Source organism: Austrofundulus limnaeus, unplaced genomic scaffold (genome assembly GCF_001266775.1).
Source record: "Austrofundulus limnaeus strain Quisiro unplaced genomic scaffold, Austrofundulus_limnaeus-1.0 Scaffold134, whole genome shotgun sequence".
NCBI classification, from domain to species: Eukaryota; Metazoa; Chordata; class Actinopteri; order Cyprinodontiformes; family Rivulidae; genus Austrofundulus; species Austrofundulus limnaeus.
The window spans coordinates 1,118,253-1,127,414 of NW_013952536.1; the positions used below are offsets into that span (position 1 = coordinate 1,118,253).

Sequence of the window (9,162 nt, forward strand, 5' to 3'; positions counted from 1 at the left end):
CTGCCAGATACTGGAGAACCTGAAGGTCATGGACTGTGGGGTCTCCAGTTTATCTTCCTGGTCAAATGTAAGTGACATAACATAATTTTGAAACAATTAGACACTTCTGGATGTTTGGGTTTTTGTGTTTTTTTTTTTTTTTTTAATTTTATGGTTTGTTTTGTTTATTTGGTTTATGATTTCATAGCGTTTTGTCCTTCTGTACAGCTTCCTGGTGAAGTTAAGTGATTGTCAGCTGAGTCTCAGGGAGGCTCCTCCCACGACAGTCACATTTTTGTTTATTTGTTCCTTTCTGAGTTTGTTGTAAGCTGGGGAGGGGGTATTCTGCTACCTCAAGCCTGGTACGCCACAAAGACATATTTGAGGGAGAATTCACCCATCTGGGTTTGTTGTTGAGGTCCGGGAGCTGAGATTTTGCTGTCTAACAACATCTACAGTATGTCATCACAGAAGGACTAGATCTAGGCTTACTTTAGGGTTTAGCTTAGGTGTAACAAGAGGAGGGGTGCTATTCTTTTAGTTTAATTTATTTAGACTTTAGATTTAGCTTTTGTTTGTTATTTTTGTTAAACATCTTTTTCCTCTTTTCTTGCACAAGCCAGCTGATGCCAGTAATCCATACATTTTTAGTTAATGCCTTATGGGCTCTGTGGTTTTTGACTAAAGTGATTTAGAATTTTTCATTTTATCTTTTTTTAGCTGCTTACTTTTCTGGGGTTGCAGAGTTTACCTTATGTATGCTCTGGTATTTTAGAGTTTGATTTTTGTTTTTATGATTTTGGAATGTTTGGGGTGGAATAAAGTTTACCTGAATGGTGTGGAAACTGGATTTTGCACATGTTAATGACATTTCCACATTTAATCATGAAGGTTGTTGTCTTTCATTTATGATTTGCTTTTGAACTTGTCCAGTCTCTTTGCTAGAAGTTAATGCCTTCAGCATTTCTTCAAGTCGCCTTGTCCTAATTTGCATTACTTAAGGTTCATTTATTGACAACTAGTTATTATTAAGTTAACACATTATCCAAGATAAGATTCTGATGGCACATAAGTGGTACATGTCACTACTAATTCACTGGGAGGCAGAACTCGTGTTGCGATACCTTGTCTGAGGTTTGGACTTTTTGATTTTTTAAATTTAGACGTTTTTCTTCATCGATTCTTCTGATGTGTAATGATGTTTCATTTGTCATTTATGCATTTTTCCTGTTGTATCTTACATTGACTGAATGTGTATGTTTTTGGTCGTCACATAACTTGCACTATTTTCCCTCATTTTTACATTGTATTTGTTGTTGAGTAATGCATTTGTGTTTGGACGTTTAATAATTATTCCTTTTGTTTTGATTTGAGTATTGTTTACTCAAGAGGAGGGATTGTTATGGATTAATTATGTTTATCTGATCTAACTTGACACTGTCCAGTAATCATATCCAGGGGCGCCGATTTATGTTTTTCCTGGTGGGTGCTCACCATGTTTGCATGACTCGTTGCTATTTTGGCAGTGCGCACATTGGTCTCACAGCAAAACACACAATAACTCAATTAACAGAATCAGCCACAAGAAACACACACTTATGCTGACATGCGCGCACACACATGCATGCACACGACACATTCTCTCTCTTTCACAAGCGCACACTACACATTTGTGATGCATATGAGGTGTCAGTATAACATATAGCAAAAGACTCAGAAGAACGCAATGGAAAACCAAAATTCACTATCCCGCACCACAGCCTGGATCGAACAGCAACAAAAAAGCCTAAATGGAACTATCCGCAGTGCTGAAAGTCAGTAGCATGAGTCTACTAAATCATCAGCAACTAGGTTACATTATTCATCAAGCATAACCCAAAAATAATAATCACAACTGGCTTTTAATGAAACAAATATGCTTGTTAGTTAAGTTTTGAAAACAACACACCAGGAAAAAAACTGATCAAAACCACCAAAACTGTAGCAAAAAGGCTAAAATAAAAACAAAATATGTACCAAATCCACAATTCAAAATTATTTAAAACACAATAGGCTTTATCATAAATATTTAATTTGGTGGTTTGTCACTCACCATTTTTGTTAGTTCTTGATGAGAAATGTGCTGCCCCTGGTAGCCGTGCGTTTTATGAACTGGTCCGCGATTTTGTCCAGGTTCCTKTTTCTTGACAAAGTCTTATGATAGTTCAGTATTGCAACATGGTTCAGCCTTGCTTGACCCGTTGTGGACCGCAGATGAGTTTTCAGGCGTCGGAGGCCAGAAAATGACCTCTCAGAAGTGCATGAAGTGGCAGGGACAGTCAGTGCAAGTTTCACAAGTTTTGTSACCTCTGMCAACAGCGTTCTTAAATAATCTCCRTGGTCCCCTTTGAGAAAGTTCACCACATCCTGAAAGATAGCCAAGGAAACTCCTCGCTGTTTTGCTATGTCCATGCACATATCTCGGTGKGTCGGGTTTCATTCAAATTATCCCGGTGGAGCTGTACGATGTTCTTGCAGTCGCTTTTCCCAGTGAAAAAAATCTTCAACATCTTGCATGTATTTGAATACAAATGGACTAAATCTGTAATCCAGGGATGCTGATGCTGTGTCCATAACCTGAAAATACTGTTGTCGGTACAGTTCCTCTGGTGTCTGAAAGCTGTGCGGTGGCGCACCTGTGTCTTCCAGTCGGCTGGGAATTTTTCTTGGTCTGGGCAAAACCGGGCTCTCCAAACCCAAGTCATCAGCTGCAGCAGTGGTGTTTTCCCAAAAAAAAAAACAGCAAAACTTTCCCAAAGGGCTTTCATGTCACCTCGGAGTGTGTCCATCATTTCCCTTGCTCTCTGTATGTGTAGCTGACGCTTTTGGAGGGCAACACTGTTTCCATGCGAAAGAAAAAATTAAGCATGAGCTTCGAAGAAAAAAAAGTCCCTAATTTCTGCAGGTGAACAAGCAGACCACTGGCTTTACCGACCTGCATCACCTTTTTTGTTTGAACTCAGGTCCTCTAGAAACTCCATTAATGCACTGTAGTTGGAGGAAATGGATTGCAAAGAGGCCGCATTCACAGTCCAGCGTGTCGGACACAGAGGCTTTAAATTTGGTGCGTCTTTAGCTTGAAACTCTTGGAACCAGGCGAGCCGTTTTGGTGAGTTTCTGATCAGAGTTATTAACTCAGGAATGAGAGTCATWAAGTTGCGACATGCATGAATGTTTTGTGCCACATCATGCACAACCAAATTCACRAGATGTGCGGTGCAGTGCACAACTGTGCGCGCGGTTCCTATTCCAGCACGTGCGCTTGCAAACCAGCTTTAATGCCAGACATATTTGATGCACCGTCATAGCATTGTCCTCTGCATTTCTGAAGTGGTAGTGAGAATCTCACCAAAACATCATTTAGCAGCTGAAACAACGCATTTTCTGTAGTTGTTGATGTCTCATAAAATCCAACAAAATGTTCCTCTGGATCCAGATGTTCAGACACGACACAAAAACAAATTGACACCTGCTCTCTGACTGAAATGTCAGCGGTTTCGTCCATTATCATAGAAAAATACTCCGCAGACTTGATTTCTTCTATTAGTCTCAGTACATCATGAGCCATAATTTCTGTCATGTCATTTGAAATGTCGTGTGAGAGCCACTTGCTCTCCTTACGTGCGAGCCATGACTGTAACTCTGGAACATTCTGGGCACATAAATGCAGTAACTGGGTCAAATTGGACTCCTCATCTGTGCTTCCTCTGATGGCCAATCCCTGACATGAAAGGCATTGGAGTGAAGATAGAATAGCCAACAAAGCTGTTCTTGCATCTGACATCTGTTTAAGTTTACCGGCAGAAATTGATGCAGCAACATTTACACCCGCATTAGTATCAGCAACAGTGCTAACTGCAGCTCTATGCAGATTTGATTTTTTGTGAGTTGGAAATCTCTCCAGTGCTTTGGCCCAGCTGGAAAAACCGTCCCGTATAAAAGCTTTCAAAGGCTCTTGGTCATGTGTGGTAGACGGGAGAGGAGCGCCCATTTTTTTTACTGCAGTGCAAACCTCACAAAACACTTTGTTTTTTGCAGCATCGTAGTTTATCCATGCGTACTTGCCTTTCCAATCTAGCTTGAAAAGTCCGACCTTCCTTTAGCTGGACACCTGCACTGCTACTGTCCTCAGTCGTAGAAGAAGATGTCGGGTCGGTGGACATTTTTGGTCTTTTTATCACAAATTTGTCCATTTTGCTGGTTTAATCAACCACTATTCTAGTTTATCAACAAGTTGGTGCTCAGTGTATTTGGCGGTTTGTTTGAATTTGACGTCAAAACGCAACCCGTTGCCAGGTAGTGGGGGNTGAGTAATCTTAACGAGTTATTATTTCCAATCCAGTAACCAGATTAACGTTACTTGTCTAAGTCACTGGGTGTTACAATTTTTATAATACCCACTTCTAAATACTTCTTTCTTGCGTCTTGGGGAGTGACGTCAGCTCTGCGCGACAAAGTTTTCGGTTTTTGGCATTTATGCATGTCACGTACACCATGCGTGAATTGGACCACGCAGCAGCGACACAAATGTAAAATGGAGGAGCACGTTTTTTAGCTGGAAATACAGGCACTATTTTGAGTTTGTGTCAGCCAACGGTAACAACGTTAAGGTTCGTTGTATACTCTGTCGGCGAAAAAGTGTTATTTAGCTTRAAAAACACGACGTCAAAGTTAAAGAAACATTTGGAGTCACAGCACACATAGTCACACTCTCAGAGCAAGCAGAGAGCGGCGACTACTGCAGGAGGTCCCACACCACCCAAACAACAAAAACTGGACTTTTTTTCTTGCAGCTGTCAGTTGTCCAAAATTCAAACTCAGATGGCTGAGAGATGTCCATAGAAGGGAACGAGTAAAAGAGCTTCTAACAGCAGAGTGCCGCACAACTGCTCCTTCAGCARAGAGCCCTGCCAGTGTGTCCACCACACCTTCCAGTCAAGGTGAGATGGACTTTTTCACTTTTTAGGCTGAGCCAGAGCCAGAGGAGACCTACTCTGCAGAAAAGGAAGTCATGGATTACCTGAGGTCAGCCCATGACCTTCAGATTCTGCATCAATTTCCAAACATAAAAAACATTTTCTTGAAGTATAACACTCCAGCCCCATCAAGTGCTCCTGTGGAGCGTCTTTTCAGTCTAGGAGGTTAGATGCTCACGCCTAGAAGAAATAGACTTTCTGACAAGAGGTTTGAGAAGCTTCTGTTAATGAGGTACAACCACTGGTTTACTTGCCCCACACCGCTGTTTCACTCACAACATGCAATTGCAACATAAGATTAGGCCAAAGTAACAAAAGTAGACATGTCAGTCTATATGTGGTGTTATACACCATGTTTTGTTTTTTAAATCACTTCTTGCTGCTATAATATTGTGAACAACAGGTTCAATGTTCAGTTTTTCCATAACAGTGTTAAWAGTTAAATATGTCTGGTCAAGAAAGACTCTTTATTTTCATTTATTTTTATTGAAACAAGTATTTANTTTATTTATTTTTGCTTGCTAGTCCTGGTTCACACTCCTTACCAGTGGTGGAGGTAATGCACCAAATGTTGTTTGCCAACCACCATAAAAAAAACCAAGAAGAAGAAGAATAAGACCATTGCTGGAACTTAGCTTTGGTATGGCTCCTGACTCTGTCTTTGTGCTGAAAACATTATTCAGCTAATCAGAAATATTTTCTATGTTCCCAGTGAAAACTAGCCTGGTCCTTGCCTTCCTACGCAGCTCCGCTCAATTCTAGTTTCCCTTCACTGCTCCGTCTGGGACTTCTCCCACTGAGATGGATTTCACTGGCAGATTTTTAGCCGGGCCAATCAGAGAAGAGAAAGTCAATTTTCTGCGCATTGTCTGCTTGTAGTTTATTTTATCTGGGCCAATCAGCAAACAGAAGGAGGAGTTTTGAATGATGTTGATGTTCTGTGCAGTGTCTGCTAGTTATTTTAGCATGCGGCAGTGGAGGAAGTGAATGAATCCAGTCCGTGTTGATACAGTAAGGCTTCTAAATTAAAATAAATTTATCTGACAAAGCAGCAGCTCTCATTTACAACCGTCTCGTTTGGCTCGGTATATTTCTCCTCTCAGTAGGGTTGTTTACAGCACACGCGATTTCCGGTTAGCTTCTTAGCTTAGCCTCCTTCACACGACAACACATACATGCTTCAGCAGAGGCCACACCTCCTGCAAGAATCGATTCTCTATGCATCAAGTCCAGACCCTTGTACGAAGCAAAGTGAAGGACAGGGTCTGGTTTAAACCAGGCTAAGTGAAAACATTTTATAGAGAAAAACCCAGATCTGGATTTGTTTTGCCTGTCTGCCTGCCAGACTGTCCTACTGGTAAAAGTCTACTCACCTGTGAAATACTCACCTGGAGTCACTCATGTAAATAGTCACCTCTGGTTTTGTACACCACCTGGACCCATCCATCTTCATGGCCCTGGACCTCCTCACTTCTGTAAGAAAGAGAAAAGATTATCATTTTTAGTTCTACCCATTTCTGCTTGGAATCAAGATCAGTAACATTTTACTCGCCTCCATTTCAGATCACTCCAGATGACCAGAGATCCTGCACTCAAAAATAAATCACTTTCTTTTTATATTTTTTGACTCCTGTGTGTTTCATTCTCTGACTGCTCATTTTTTACCTTTTGAGTAAACCTAACACAGGCAGTGTTTTTCCAATCTTCTATTGTCCAATTTTGTTGAGCCTGTGTGAATTGTAGCCTCAGTTTTGCTGTTCTTAGCTGAAAGGAGTGGCACCAGGTGTGGTCTTCTGCTCCTGTAGCCGATCTGTCTCAAGGTTCGACGTGTGTTCAGAGATGCTCTTCTGCAGACCTTGGTTGTAACGACTGGTAATTTGAGTTACTGTTGGCGTTCTATCAGCTCCAATCAGTCTGAGCATTCTCCTCTGACCTCTGGCATCAAAGCATTTGTGCCACAGAAATGTCTCACTGGATATTTTCTCTTTTTCGGACCATTCTCTGTAAACCCTAGAGATGGTTGTGGGTGAAAATCCCAGTAGATCAGCAGTTTCTGAAATACTCAGACCAGCCTGTCTGGCACCAACAATCATGCCACGTTCAAAGTCACTTAAATCACCTTTCTTCTCCATTCTGATGCTCAGTTTGAACTGCAGCAGATAGTCTTGACCATGTCTACATGCCTAAATGCATTGAGTTGCTGCCATGCCATGCTGATTCCACATTTGATTAATGAGCAGTTGGACAGGTGGACCTAATAAAGTGGCTGGTGAGTGTATGTGTTTGTGTTGTTGTTTTGATAAGTCAGAAAATGAAAGCCTTGTGTGTGACAGATTTGGTTGGTAGAGTCGATGTTAGTGAGGTGAGGACAAGTTGCCTTTGAGCAGCAGAAACACACCCACATATAAACTGATATCCAGTAAACGAAGTATCATAAAGCTGCTTCTTCACGTGGAACAGGAAAGGTTGAGTTCAGAGTTCGTTCTGAGTGAACAGAGAAGACGGAGGACTGAAAGCTGCATCAGGGTGAGTGTTAACTCAACATTCTTCTTTTCCTGTCAGAGTCTCTGAGTGTTTTTTCTCTGTGAACAGAAGAAGATTCAGCTTCAGGACAAAGCTGCTGCTTCTGTCTCACTCTGTAGATTTCTTCTTTGTTCAAAAGAATAAAAAAACACTTTTCAAAGCCTTTACGCTGTTGTTCAGATGAAAACAGAGTTTCTGAATGCTGAAACATTTTTTTCACCACTCAGGTAATCTGATTTTTCAACTGTCTCATTAGAAAAGTAGATGTTGCTTTAATTCTCATCCCACTGTGTTGGAACAGGTTGGCCATTTTGGGAAGAGGGGAAAAAAAATCAAAGGACAAAAACTTGTAAAAGATAAAAAGAACTGCAGTTTTAGCAAAACTATAAACAAATTGTGAATAAAGCTAGACAACCCCAAATATCCTTCAATTCATTTCTATTATTAATCAAAAATCAATCAATCAGTAACTTTCTCTGTTGTTGATTAAGCCACGTCTGGGAGGTCCAAAGTACACTCATCTCTRCTGGACTCAGTCCTGACACAACACAAGCTTCAGATTACCATGATGAACAAGCAGGCCTACCAGACAAATGTGATTTTGACTTCAAACTGCCTGGATGAGAAAGAAATTACCTTTTTAATAAGAACCACTTAGAAGTCCATGATTGAAATTTAACAGAATGTAAATTATGAGGAGGATATTGCCCTTACATTCAAAATGAATGAGACATCTTGAAAACAATACAAAGCAACCTGATTGTCCTCAACAGGCCAATTTGACCTCTCTCTGAATATCAGACCAGACAATAATTAATGTWTTCTCAGCACCCAGGAGGGGGAGCATCTTCCATCTGCCTTTGCTTTAATCAGCTTACACCATGACCAGTATCATCAACTCGGCCTGATTTGGTTTTTGAAAATGCTTTTTCCCTATAGGCATCATCAGCGGGTTGGGGAGGTGTCAGCTCCTGATTTTCTGTTTCACATTATGTTCAAGTAACATAGGAGTAAAACTAAGCAGATGAAGGATTCAATACAAGTTTACACCCTCTTTTTTATTTAGATCATTATTTACAGTTATTTTACCAGGCAAGTCCCATTGAGAACTAGATCTCTTTTTCAAGGGCAGCCTGGGCCTGAAGGCAACCTATTGTACATGTTTTGGGGGGTGGGGGAAACCGGAGTACCTGGAGAAAACCCACGCAAGCACAAGGAGAACATGCAAACTCCGCACAGAAAGACCCCAGGTCTTAATAATCATGTAGCGTATATCTTTTTAAGTTTGGTGGTTAAATGAGAAAAAAACTTGACAGTGTTTGTCTCAAAATTAAAATCACAATCACAATGTATTAAAATAAACTGAATTGAGCTAAAGGTAATAAGGATGACGAATGAACAATAGTCAATAGCAAAACTAACATCATCGTAACTAATGCAACCTTTTCTTTCCAAGCCCAAAACAATGAAAAGTAAATTTAGAAATGTGACTTTAATAAACAGGTTTTTTTGTTCCTTCTGCCAACATTAACCAGTATTTAATGATGTTGAAAAGTAACAAAGCTATGATGGTTTTGGTCAATACACCATTATGCACAATCTTGTGTGATATTAAAACATCACAGTGCTCAAAGTATGTGTTATG

The 9,162-nt window shown here is 40.5% G+C and overlaps 1 protein-coding gene across 1 annotated transcript in view; it reads left to right on the top strand.

The window, feature by feature from the left end:
* Positions 1 to 7,493: 7,493 nt before the first annotated feature.
* The window catches only part of LOC106522678 (NACHT, LRR and PYD domains-containing protein 12-like), a 43,741-nt gene continuing 42,072 nt past the window's right edge, over positions 7,494 to 9,162 (top strand). The window contains exon 1 of the mRNA XM_014015802.1: positions 7,494 to 7,520. The gene's annotated coding sequence lies outside the window, so the exon portion shown is untranslated. The remainder of the gene's footprint in view (positions 7,521 to 9,162) is intronic.